This window comes from Lathyrus oleraceus, chromosome 5 (assembly GCF_024323335.1).
Source record: "Lathyrus oleraceus cultivar Zhongwan6 chromosome 5, CAAS_Psat_ZW6_1.0, whole genome shotgun sequence".
In the NCBI taxonomy this organism is placed as follows: Eukaryota; Viridiplantae; Streptophyta; class Magnoliopsida; order Fabales; family Fabaceae; genus Lathyrus; species Lathyrus oleraceus.
The window spans coordinates 628,205,815-628,219,261 of NC_066583.1; the positions used below are offsets into that span (position 1 = coordinate 628,205,815).

The 13,447-nt window shown below is 35.0% G+C and overlaps 1 long non-coding RNA gene across 1 annotated transcript; it reads right to left on the bottom strand.

The window, feature by feature from the left end:
- Positions 1–4,720: 4,720 nt before the first annotated feature.
- On the bottom strand, positions 4,721–6,411 carry LOC127087300 (uncharacterized). The gene is made up of 2 exons (XR_007789827.1): positions 5,589–6,411; positions 4,721–5,000 (listed from the first exon to the last, which is right to left on the bottom strand). It is a non-coding gene; the product is annotated as an uncharacterized LOC127087300 (long non-coding RNA).
- Positions 6,412–13,447: the final 7,036 nt, after the last annotated feature.

A 13,447-nucleotide genomic window follows, 5' to 3' on the forward strand; every position in this document is an offset into this window, starting at 1 on the left:
AGAAGATTTTATACATAATCTAACAACTTTCGTAATTATGTCTGAACACTTTATTTTAATTTCGCATTTGAACTTGAACCCTCAGTTTACTATTTCCTACGCATTGCACAATTTTGTCATGTTAAATAGTAGTCCCTGTGAATTCAATCTTTTTATTACTGTGACATTATCGATACACTTGCCGAGAAGTTATCAAGTTTTTAACGTCGTTGTCAGGGACTGTTGATATTTCAACCAGGCATCGCTTGTGCAAATATTTGTTTTTTATTTTTTATTTTTGGTTTATTTTCTTGTTAATTATAGTGTTACTGAGGTATTTCCTATTTGTGTATGCGCAACTCAGGATCGGCGTTGACACCGTTTGATCCGGAAATTGGAAGAACCACACGTGCTATGAGGAGAGTAGTTAGAGAAGCAACTCTAGCTCAAAAGATCAACCACTGATTTCTTCAGAGACGGTAGAGGAGATCAAATGGCAGTCGTACCACCACCCACTATGGGGGACTATTGCAAAAGGACCGACGAAGGATAGGTTTCTAAAGGGTTTGTACCGGCAAACTAAGATAACTTTGATATTAAACATTATTTGGACTCAGGTCTCATAGACAATCCATTTGACGGGAATACAATTAGAGATCTGTGGGAGCATCTTGCTCGCTTCTACGAAGCAGTTTCGATGTGCAGACCAGCTGACGTCACGGAAGAACAAATATAACTAAGGTTGTTTGGATTCTCGCGAATTGAAAAGGCTAAAGATTAGTTATTCTGTCTTCCAAACGAACCATTCAGACAAGGAAAAAGCTGAAGGATAAATTTTTAGAGAAATACTACACCATTTCTCAGTTTTCATTATATCTTATTTTTCATCAAATTAAAAATTCTAAAATTGAAATAAATTGAAAAAATTGAATTCAAATAAATATATTAAATTCTAACTTTTCTAAACTTATTTGCAAAATTCATTCTCCAAGGAAATTACAAATAATATTAGAGATCAACATGGAACGGTTCAACAAAGACAATTTGATGTTAACTCGGAGGTGCTGCTACATTTTAAAACTTGCACATAAAACTAGATGAGTCAAAAGTTTTAATAATTAAACCCTCTATTTGGTTTCTTTTTTTAAATCCCTATTACATAAATATTTTTTAACCATTTATTTTTAAGCATCCTCATATTTTAGTTTTTATGGAAGTTAAGTAAGGGATTCAAAATTTAATTTATTTTAATGTATAAATTTAAAAACTAAATATTTTTGAAAATAAATTTAAAAATATTTTTTTTGTAAAAAGTAAAACATAATTTCTACTGAATAATAAAGTATATTTTTTTTCTAAAATAAACAAATTCAATTTTTTTATAAATAAAAAAAAATAGACTTTTTACGAAAAAAAATTGATAGTTTTTTAAAATGTAAAAGTTCCTTTTTTCGGAAAAAAAAGTCGATTTGTTCTTAAAATAACAAAAAACGCCAATTTTTTATGAAAAGAAAAAAAATCTTCTTTTTAAAAATTAAAAAAAGCCAATTTTTTTCGAATATAAAAAAATGTTTTTTTTTCAAAAATAAAAAAGTCAATTTTTTTCCAAAAATAACAAAAAAACAATTTTTTTCAAAAAGAAAAAAGTCATTTTTTTCAAACATAAAAAAATCATCTTTTTCAAACTTAAATTTTTCTTCTTCTATTTTTTCCGAAAATAAAAAAGTCATTTTTAAAAAAATTAAAAATTGTTAATTTTTTTTTAAAATGAGAAAAGTCTATTTTCTTTCGAAAATAAAAATCAGCTTTTATTTAAAATTAAAAAAAGTAAATTTATTCAAAAAAAATCATTTTTTTTCAAAAATCATCCTTTTGAAAATGTTTAGGCCTTGAGGCTCTCCTTGAGTTTTAGAGGCCTATAATTTAGGGAAATGATTTATTTTGAGCTCATTTATTTTAAAATTTTGGACATCCTATATTTTTTGGGTTTTAAAATTTAGGCTTGGACCCCTAAATTGGCCCCCCTACATAAAACTTTAGCATGTATCAATCATAACCATTTTTTGAATTTCAACACAGACTTCATCAAACTGTCATGAAAAAAATGCAAAAAAGATGTACCAGTTCTGCTGACATTAGAAGTCGCGCCTTCAATTATATGCTATTTTAGCAATTTACGATCTAACTGCCAGACATTTGATAGAAAATGAATTTATTCAATTTATAGTATTCATAAAAGGATAAAAGGATGAGCAAGAAACATATAATTAAACTTATGCAACTACAAGAATATATGTTATAGAGTGTTACATCTTTACACGAATAACAATTCAATAGAGAAACAAACAAAACAAATAGTTAGTGAATTTGCCACTAAAATCTCTGCAAAGGCCTCAAAGAAGAAAAAAAACAAGAGGACCATAAATTCCAGCATATTTCTCTCCTTTTCTCCTTTCTTTTTACCATATTGCAAGAAATAATCAATAATGTCTAATGTGCTTGAAATTGGGGTTGTCCTCCTATGATTCAAAATGGACCCATAGTACCTATTAGAGAACTATTACAGAAATATCAAAAAGCAATGGAAAAAATGAATGCGTAATTCTCAAAGTTGAATTCATTCAACAGAATTAATATTATCAAACACAAAAGAATAGCTAACATATGATCATTTAACAGTGTGTCAGCCTAAGTCATCATAAAAGCAATACACATACAGTCACTATTATGAGAGGACAATGATTTCAAACAACATAAAAGAATAGCATAAATTCCAACAAATAAATTAACAAAGAGTGACTTACTTTCAACCACAGGTCGAAACCAAGCTTTCCATACAAGTATGAGAAAACACCCACAATACACTGTGGGTAATTCTAGTTTTTTCTACTTTATTTTCTCTCCAATTATAGAGAAATGTCCGCTCTTCATGACTGTTTGATAGTATTATTGTATCACCATCTTCATAAAGGCGCAACAGATGAAGTAGATATCATAACCATATCGACGGGATTCATAATCAATTTAAAGATCTTCATAACTAATATTAAGAAATTGAGTCCAAGACTCTTGAACTCCAAATTCCATCATCATCCATATAGAAAAATGAGTAGTCTTAATATGATAGGAAAAACAAAGACAGACCCTCAACACACTAATAATTGGCAAAATAGATAGGACGCCCACTAAATCACGTGGGGGAAGCAACCTACGATGTGTCTCAGTGCTCAGGTTGAGCAAGATAATCACAAATTGATCCATTTTGGGACAACTAGATCTTCATTTTTTGGAAGTATGAGTTAAAGTATTCACAATTTAAAATGGCCAACCAATTAATAGTGCCACTCAAATACACACCTTCATTGACACGCTGCTCTTGATGGCGAACCATAACCACATGATATAAAGGAATTATAGGGAAACATTGAATACTTTTCCAAACATTATCACCAAAGCTGAAAATATTCACCTCATTAGGATAGAATGCCACTACTTTGTAAGTGTTCAAAGTCCCACAATGTCACGTGTCTTCAGAGTCCTAAGTCTATCACTCTTTCTTTTTGGAATTTCAACATGCTTGACATTTTTCCTTTGTGATATTATTATTTTCACCTTTTATGACAGCATAATGTTACCAAACTAATAAACATAAAACACCAAACAAGTTTAGTTGATATAAGTTGATAAGATACATGATCACTCATACTTGGCTTGTATGTAGATGCTTGACCTTTTTCCTTGTTGGTATTAGTTGGCATTGTTTGACAGTAGATTTGAACAACTTTAGTCTTGGACCAATGAAAATTCTGACAGCATGTTTAGGCACTTTTGGTTTTGCACAAATGAAAGTTCTGATAGTAGACTTAGTCCTGACAATAATAATATCATAACTAGTTAGGTTAACATTAACCGATAGTTTGGTAGAAACATGTGATTTTGCAGAACTAGTATTTACATTAAGTAGTTCAATGTCTAGTATATCCTATTAATTCAACAATGTTGTCGATTCATCTGCATCTATCCCATAATACATTCTTCTTGCCTCAACAGAACTTACAAATGTCAAATTAAAATACACATACATTTCCTAAATTTTATGTCTCTCTTTGAAAAGATTAACTTAAGTAAATTATTTGAAGGTACCACCTCTTTTATCACGTGGATACTACTAGAAAAACTAAATATAAAAGTGAGACAAATCAATCTCTAGACTATGAAATATCGAAAAAGGATTGTCTGACTTTAGAAATTGATACCTTTGATATCTTTATCTCTATCTCTCTCTAAATCATTTCTTCTTTCTTAAGAAATAATATATTTTATTTACTCATTCATCTATTAAATATGCTAAAGTTATTAAACAACTATTAGAATGAAAACTCAACCAAGGAAAATCAACCATGGCCCAAAATAGATGCTTTACCAAAACTTTAGTAGTACTCCTACTCTTGATCCAAGTAAACAAGTGACTAGTTAAATTGATATTAGCATCACAAACTCTGTACACAAATCTTTCTCTCTTTGCAATATCCATGGCACTATAATAATAACTCGGCTAAAATCGTCAACCAAATTTTTTTAATTGAGTTAGAGTACATCTTAGACTTTCTCTAATTATAATAACTCAAACTCTTTATTAAAAAAATAAAAATACAAATAACTGTTACATTTTATAATTTAATACAATTTTTAGCTTTCAAAATTTAACAACAAACTTATTAATTACAAATTACTAAGTCAATGCATGAATGACAATATTTTCTTATCATCAATATTGGAACATGATCATGATAATGAAGTAACCATTAGTTACAAATTACAATAATCTTAGTAATTACACGAATAACAATTTTCAGTAGAGAAACAAACAAAATAAATAGTTAGTGAATTTGTCACTAAATATCTGCATATTTCTCTCTTTTTCTTCTTTCTTTTTACCATATTGCAAGAAACCATCAATAACATCTAATGTGCTTGAAATTGGGGTTGCCGTCCTATGATTTAAAATGGACCCATAGCACCTATTAGAAAACTATTAGAGAAATATCAAAAAGTAATGGAAAAAATGAATGCGTAATTCTCAAAGTTGCATTCATTCAACAAAATTAATATTATCAAACACAAAAGAATAGCTAACATTAGATCATTTAACAATATGTCAGCCTAAGCCATCATAAAAGCAATACACATTATGAGAGGACAATGATCTCAAACAACATAAAACAAAGACGGATGCAGTCGATAATCATAATTATATCGACGGGATTCATAATCAATTTGAAGGTCTTTATAACTAATATTAAGAAATTGAGTCCAAGACTCTTGAACTCCAAATTCCGTCATCATCCAAATAGAAAAATGAGTAGTCTTAATATGATAGGAAAAACAAAGACGGTCCCTCAACACACTAATAGTTGGCAAAATAGATGGGACGTCAACTAAACCACACGGGGGAAGCAACCTACGGTATGTCTCCGTGCTCAGGTTGAGCGAGATAATCACAAATTGATCCATTTTTGGAACATCTACATCTTCCAATTGGAAGTTTGAGTCAAAGTATTCACAATTTAAAACGGCCAACCAATTAATAGTGTCGCTTAAATACGCACCTTCATTGATACGCTGTTGTTGATGGCGAACCTTAACCACATGATATAAAGGAATTATAGGGAAATGTTGAATAATTTTCTAAACATTATCACCAAAACTGAAAATTTTCACCTCATTAGGACAAAATGCCACTACTTTGTAAGTGTTGATTGATTTATCATAACCAAATGCAAACCTGAGATAGTTAGACCCATCTTCTTCAGGATGGCTATTTGGATGGGTAATTGAGCCTAATTTTTGAGATATTTTCTTGGTGGCCGGATTCCACAAACGAAACCAGGTGTTTCGATGATAAGGACCATATGGACCGCTACGAGTTCCATAAGAATTAAACAAACAGAGCAATCCATTGACAGAACCGATGACTCGGAAACAACGTTTATATCTCAGTCGGTGATGAGGAAGAATGGGAATGCTTACAAATGGATTAAGTAGTAAAGTGTTGAGAGGAAAGGGTACGACAGAACAATCTCTATCATAATAATATTCTTCATAACGTGTGCAAGGCCTGCAGACTATGAGCGCGAGATGGTTGTTTCCTTTTTGGGATTGATGAAGTTGCTTTCAACAAAAAAAAGGATCAGAGATGAGAAATTCCCATGGCTTACAGACACATTTAAATCGCAAAATAGATTTCACCGGAAGGGTTGATAAGACTTCTGTGATAAGTTCTTCCGGAAGATCTCCGGGCGACATTTCTAGGAAGACGGTGGTGATTCAGACAGGCTGTGCGGTTTTTATTTGATTAAGAAAATTTTATTTTGTGATCTATCTTATATGCGATAAACATTTTCATTCTTTTTACAAGAATTTAATTAAGACTGCGTTCAGTTTACTTTTTAATTCTATCATTATGCAAATTTTAGAGTTTTAATATTTATATTTTGACCATCTACAAATAGATTCAGCGGATCACTACATATATTTGTTTTTATTGAGATTTCAATTTTTTTATTAAATATTTTTATTGACCAAATCAAAAAAATAAAATAAAGTAGTCATGATTTTAGAGTTTGAAATAAAATTTCATCTTTATTTAAGTACTATTTATTATTATTTGATTTGGTGAAAATTTTAAATAATATTGATAAAAAAGAAATAAATCCAATTTTAAGAATCAAAACAAATACTAAAATTGATATCATTTGTTCACTTTTAACAAATCGAGAATTTATATATGAGTTAGAGGTGTACACACGTTTGATTGGAGTGAGTTTGCCTTAATCCATTACTTAACCCGTTCAAATCTTAATGGGTTGAATTCGTCGTTCAACCCACAATTTTATTGTCAAAACCGATCCGAAGCGATTGGTTGAGTTGGGTTGAGTTTGCGAGTTATGTTTCAAATAAAACATATACTTTTGAATTTTTTTTTAAACAATCATATTTTTCAATTTAAATTCTAAAATAACATATTTTTTAAAATAATTACGGAAATAACCACTTTTCATGATTTATGCGCCAGTTGAACTGACACATATGTTATCCAATCAACAGGAGGCGTCCAAGCCATTGGCGCATGCATTGTGCCATGCATGTGAAGGTGCTACATGCAATGGCGCATGCATGTGAAAGCGCTACATGCATGTAGTCATGTGACTATGCGCCAAAAGTATTGGCGCATGCATGTAACCATGTGTGTGTACGTTCAAAGCAATGACGCATGCATGTGCACTCATCTATAAATACACAACATTTCTCCCATAATTTTTCACAAAACTTCTTACCCTCCTTCCATTTTCCTTCCATTTTCCTTCAATCTCCTTCAATTTTCTTTTCTTTAAAATGTATGTATATTTATATATTCACAAGAGAAATGTCGATTTAATCTTTTCAGCATTGCAACCTCCGATAAATATCCGACTTCGGAATATAGATACGTTCGAACATCTTAACAGGACCTTGAACCGTTGGTTAGATGGAGGCATTGCAGATGGTGAAAGGATCATAAGAATTCAATGGATTGATACCACATTCAGCCAAAATGGAGAAATTCGTTTATAGGTGGATATTAAGACTGAAAGAGACGTTCACAAAATGATGTATACTCCTTACAAAATTATTTTGATGGTTGTAATCACATACTTATGTTGTTGTAATCGCATAGTTATGTTGTTTATATGTTATATTTGTTAGTGATGGTATTTTATTTGTTGTAGTTTGTTGTGTTGTTGTTTATGTGTTGTATGTGTTGTATTTGTTTGTGATGGTATTTCCTCATAAATTTATCATATGAAATGAATGTTGTTTTTAATATTGTTGATTCTAAGTGTTGGCAGCAATTTTGATAAAACAAAGAGTGTTCACAAGATGTTATGTGTGATGTCTTAACATGAGATATCTTATGTGTAAGAACAAAAATAGTTCTACAACAGATTCCAAGATTTTGATGATAACAAAGGATGAAACCAAAAATGACACTCTAACGAAAAGTTTCTAAGTGTGCAGGACTCTAAACAAGAAGAAAGGAATCTGATCGCGTCATCAGATACAAAATCAAATCAAATACAAATTACCAGAAGATCAGAAGCATCTGAAGTAGAAACGCGCTCTAGAAGTTCTGACTCTGAGCAAAACAGCATATCAGAATATCAGAAGCATCTGAAGAAGAAGCGCGCTCTAGAAGTTCTGACTCTGAGCAACGGTATATCCGAATTCCAGAAGCTCTCAACGTCATCTGAAGACAACACCGAAAATCTAAAAGATCATGACTATCAGAAGCTCTGAAGCTACATCTCAAGATCTCAGATTAATAGAGTAACGCAGACTCTGATAATGGATTTCCTTATCCAGAAAGAGTAACGGCAACTTCAACTTCAAATGGAAAGAAACTATATTTGGAAAGAAGTTATTCAGGGAGACAAACTTGTTCTGGCAAGAAACAACGAAGTTATGGCATTAAACTCTCATCAAGACTAAATATCTGCCATCACTACAAACGGTCGTTTTTCACCTCTATATAAAGAACGGCAAACCTCATTGAGAGATACACCTGAATGCACATAATTACTCTACTCTCTCTCTAAATCTTTCACGAGCTTTTGCTCATAACGTGAAACTTCTTATCTGCTCTAATTGTTGTAATACTTGCTTTATCCTAGAAGCACTCTAGATTACAAATTTTGTTTTTACCTAAATTGTTTTAATTCCTCAAGTGACTCTGCGCAGTCTGTATACTTGAGAGGACTAAGAGATCTTTCTCTTAGACGTTGGTTGTAATAATCTTTCAAGATTAGTGGATTAAGTCCTTGTTGAAGGCGAAATCACCTTGGCCGGGTGGACTGAAGTAGCTTTGTGTTATAAGCGAACCAGTATAAAATCCTGTGTGATTTTATTTTGCAAAAGCGCTTATTTTCCAAAACAATTCAAACCCCCCTTTCTTATTTTTCTCACCTTCAATTAGTATCAGAGCTTCGGCTCTGTTATTGATTTTCTAATCAAACACTTAACCGTGTAGAGAGATCCAGAACGAGAAAAACTATGGCCCAGACAAACGAAAGAGACAGTTACAATGCTAAGCCTCCTGTCTTTGATGGAGAGAAATTCGATTACTGGAAAGATAGAATTGAAAGTTTCTTTCTAGCTGTAGCACCTCAAATTTGCACCTCCCATTTGTATATACATTTCATTTTTAAGTCATTAACATTGCATTGTCATTGCATAAGTCCATCACATCTCATCAGGCAAGACTGATCAGGAGATTCAACTGTGCAAGGCAACAAGAGCATTTTACATGGGATCAAAGCCATAGGGTTGTTCCATTTAGCTTACATGACCCAAGGATCATTTGGAAGCATTTTGGCCAAGTGTTGAAGGCTCAGAACTCATCAGTGCATGTGCAAATCATCTGAGGCCCACAAAAGTCAACAGAAGTCAACAGCAAAGTCAACTATGGATTTGAAGGTGGGAAGTGATTAGAGATGCTTCATTCATGTTCAAACAAGTCTCATTTGGCATTTCAAACATCAACATTGAAGAATTTGAAGTCAGATCAAGACTTTCCAAAAATAGCAGGTGACCTGTAATTTGAAATTTCCAAAAATGGCAAGGTTTTAGACCAACTTCAACTCAAGATTACATCATCAAGAAAGCTTCAAATGAAATTTTTTCCAACATAAAAGTTGAATATCTTTCTCTCCCATTTCCAAAAAGTCCAAGATCATGAATTTCTCATGTGTGGTTGAGGAGATATGATCCAATCATGGCAAAGTGTGTTTCAAAATTCAAATGGACATAACTTTTTAACCAAAGCTCCAAAATGAGTGGTTCTTTTTGCATTTTGATCCTCATGACATGTACTTTCCAAGCATACCATTACATGACATGAATTTCCTTGGCATGGGCATGTGCTTACTCATGAAGTTTTTGGAAGAAAATTGCATAACATCATATTGAATGATCATGGGCATGCAAAACCAATCCTAAAGTGTGCATGGGCTTGTTTTAATTGGTTTTGGGCCAGAGCTGAGTACTGTTCACGTGCATGGCATGCATGGGAGGTGAAAACCTATTTTTGCACATACACCTCAAAATGGATTAATCTCATTTGCATTTGGCCTAAACAGTTCCTAAACATGATTAGCATGGAGTATATATGGTTAACCCTAACTGTTTTCACCATTAGTTACAATTTCAGATCTAGAACCAAAAAATCACAAAATTTTCTCTCAATTTTTTTCCAAATTTCTTCACACAAGAACAGTTTCTCTTGATTGATTCGTGTTCATGAGGTGTTTTTGAGTAGAACTGGACTTGGAATTGGATCAAACCGTGCCATATTTGTTCATATGCAAAGCTTGAAGGTCCCATGGCAAGTGCAAATTAAGCTGGATTCGTGCATCCTTGAGCTTCAAATTCATCATCAATTACCTCTATGAGCATAGTGGAGAAGATCTGAGGCTTGGCTGAGCTTGGAAGCACGTGATTCCAACTTCTGTTCTTCAAGAGGTACCTAAGTTGCTTTAAGTTCACTTGAACTTTGCTTTGCTTTGCTTGGTTGCTTAACCACTGAGGTATAATTCCTTTGACTTCATGTAGTCTGGAAGACCTGTCCTGTTATGTGGACAGGCACCTGTCTGAAGCCCTCCTTAAGAGGCAATGCTTGTGGATGTTTAATTTTGTGCCAAGCAGGTAAAGACCTCTTAAGAGGCAATTGGCAGATAAAAGAGATGTGTAATCCATCTCCTGCTACTCAGTGTGTCATTCACTTTGCTCACACACCATGTGTTGATGCATTGTGAATAAAAACCCAAAATCATGTTGTGTCAGTCATCTGTGGAAAAGAGTTCCTACATTCTGAACTTCCACATTTTCTATTTGAGTCAAGCTCTCCCAGGCCAGGGATAAGAGCTGTGAGGTCTTACCCTCACTTTTCATTTCATCTGCTTCACCCTAACTCTCAATGTTAGGGTTAAGAGCTAACCACACCCCATTCCAGTTGGCTTCCTTTTGCAGCCTAGCCTTGTATGAGCCCAAACTGTTTGCATATAGTGTGTGTGCTTGTTTATTGTGCTTGTGTTTGTTTGACTATGCTGTTTAGGATAGCTTGCTCCCTGTGCAAGTTAGATAGAAACATCAACCTAGGACCATTGTGGATTACATGATAACTATTAGGCTCGAGTCAGGCTCCCTTCTAGTTTGTCAGTTCCCAGTCTCTGGTTAGGTTAGAAGTTCTTTCTCTGCGTAGGGGAACTACGTCGCCCTGATCCTCATACCAGATGAGGTACGTAGGCAGGAGATGAGCTGATCTCTCCGGGCGCCTTTTTTCTTTTGCAACCCCTTTGTGTGTGTTGGAGTCTGACGTAAGTCCAACGATTGGCAGTTGGTTTCCTGTGTCTTGTTTGCTTGTTGGAGTCTAACGTAAGTCCAGCGATTGGCAGTTGGTTTCCTGTGTGTGTTTGTTGGTTCGGAGTCTGATGTAAGTCCAGCGATTGGCCTTCGGTTTCCATGTTTGCCTGTTTGTGTGGAGTCTGACGTAAGTCCAACGATTGGCAGTCGGTTTCCTGTGTGGTCTTGTTCGGCGTGCGTTAGCCGAGCTACGAGTGCTCTGATTCTTCTCCGGTTAGAGAAGATACGTATGCATAGGATGCGACATCCTAGCGATCACGTTTCCCCTGTCCCAAACTACGTCGACTCTGATGTCTGTGTCTGACAGGCTACGTAGGCCCAGGATGCGATATCCTGCCGAGTCCCGTTTCTTCCGTCTTTCTGTGTTAGCTTCCAGCCTTATGTGCAGTTTGTGAGCAGTCTTTTAGCAACCTTATCTATTCTTTTGAGTGTGGATCCCGTCGAGTACGACGGATGCGTAGGGGTGCTAATACTTTCCCTTCGCATAACCGACTCCCGATCCCATCTCTCTCTGGTCGCAAGACCATGTCTTTTCCAGGTTTACTTCGAGCGTTTCCTTTCCCTCCTTTGGGATAAATAACGCACGGTGGCGGCTCTGTTGTTTCATTTTCCCGCCGGTTTTTCGCGTAATGCGACAGCTGGCGACTCTGCTGGGGAATACTCAGAGAAGTTGACCTCTTGCTGGTCCATCTTCCCTAAGCGAGTCTCTCCTAGCGCTCTCTAGGATAGGGTTTGGTTGCTTTTACTGTTTCATTTATTGCATTCATTTATCTATGTTTGCATTTATGTTTGCATTTATGTTCGCATTCATCATGTTTTCATCTGTGCTGGCTGGTTGTCTGTTTCTCTATTTGGGTGGGAGTTACATGAGGTAAAAGGCCCAATACCCAGGCTATGAGTGAACTCTAGGACACCTAGGAATAGAGTGATTCTTGGGAAGCGGGTGGTATTGCGCCACTTAGCGGAACTTGATATCACGAGCAGTTCAGATCCTGATGGGGTATTATCGGTGCATACATCGGGTGTGCACATGATGATATTCTATGAAAGGGTTGTTTATCCTCCGTTTCTCTTGACCTTACCCTGGCCTAGATGACACCCGTGAGTGGGGAGGGAATGATCATTATTACAGGTACCGTTGGTGACTTGTTGGCGACTTGATCTGTTGGTGACTCTTGGGTCCTGTTGGTGACTTGGTTCAGAGATATATAGGTTCCAGATGATTTTGGGTCTCAGATGACTTTGTGGTTCCGAATTCAAGCTGAAGCTTTGAACCTGTGCTCCGAGATACACAGCCGACCAGTCGTGTTTGCATCATTTGCATCATAGCATATTTATTTTCAAAAAAAATAATGCAAAAAAAAAGTGAAAAAAGAAAAGAAAAAAGCTAATCTCCTCATGCATATCATTTCTCAGGTTCATTCAGGAGTCTATTCACTATGAGAGATGGCATCCGGTCCAGAGATAAAGAGGAAGACTTGCTCCTACAGTTTTCACCGTGAGCCATTGACGTCTTTGATAGAGTTGAGCAACTTTGTGACCGGCGGTAATCAGAAGGTGTTTGTTGATCAGTATGGGGATTTGTTGACACTGTTGAAGATGGTGGTAAATCCAGTGCCGTTGCAGACTCTTCTATAGTTTTGTGACCCAGAGCTCTGTTGTTTCACTTTCCAGGATTATCAGTTAGCGCCCACTCTTGAGGAGTACTCCATTCTGATGAATGTCCCGATCAGATATCAGGTTCCTTTCTTGGATGTTCCGAAGGAGGTTGATTTCAGAGTTGTTGCCAGAGCTTTTCATCTGAGTATCAAAGAAGTGAGTGACAATTGGAAGTCGAGTGGTGATGTTGTGGGTTTGCCTTTGAAGTTCCTGTTGAGGATGGCTAGAGAAGAAGCAAAGAAGGGAAATTGGGAAGCTTTTCATGCTCAGTTGGCTGTCATGATCTATGGAATTGTGTTGTTTCCGAGTATGCCTAATTTTGTGGACTATGCTACTGTCACTATTTTCAGTG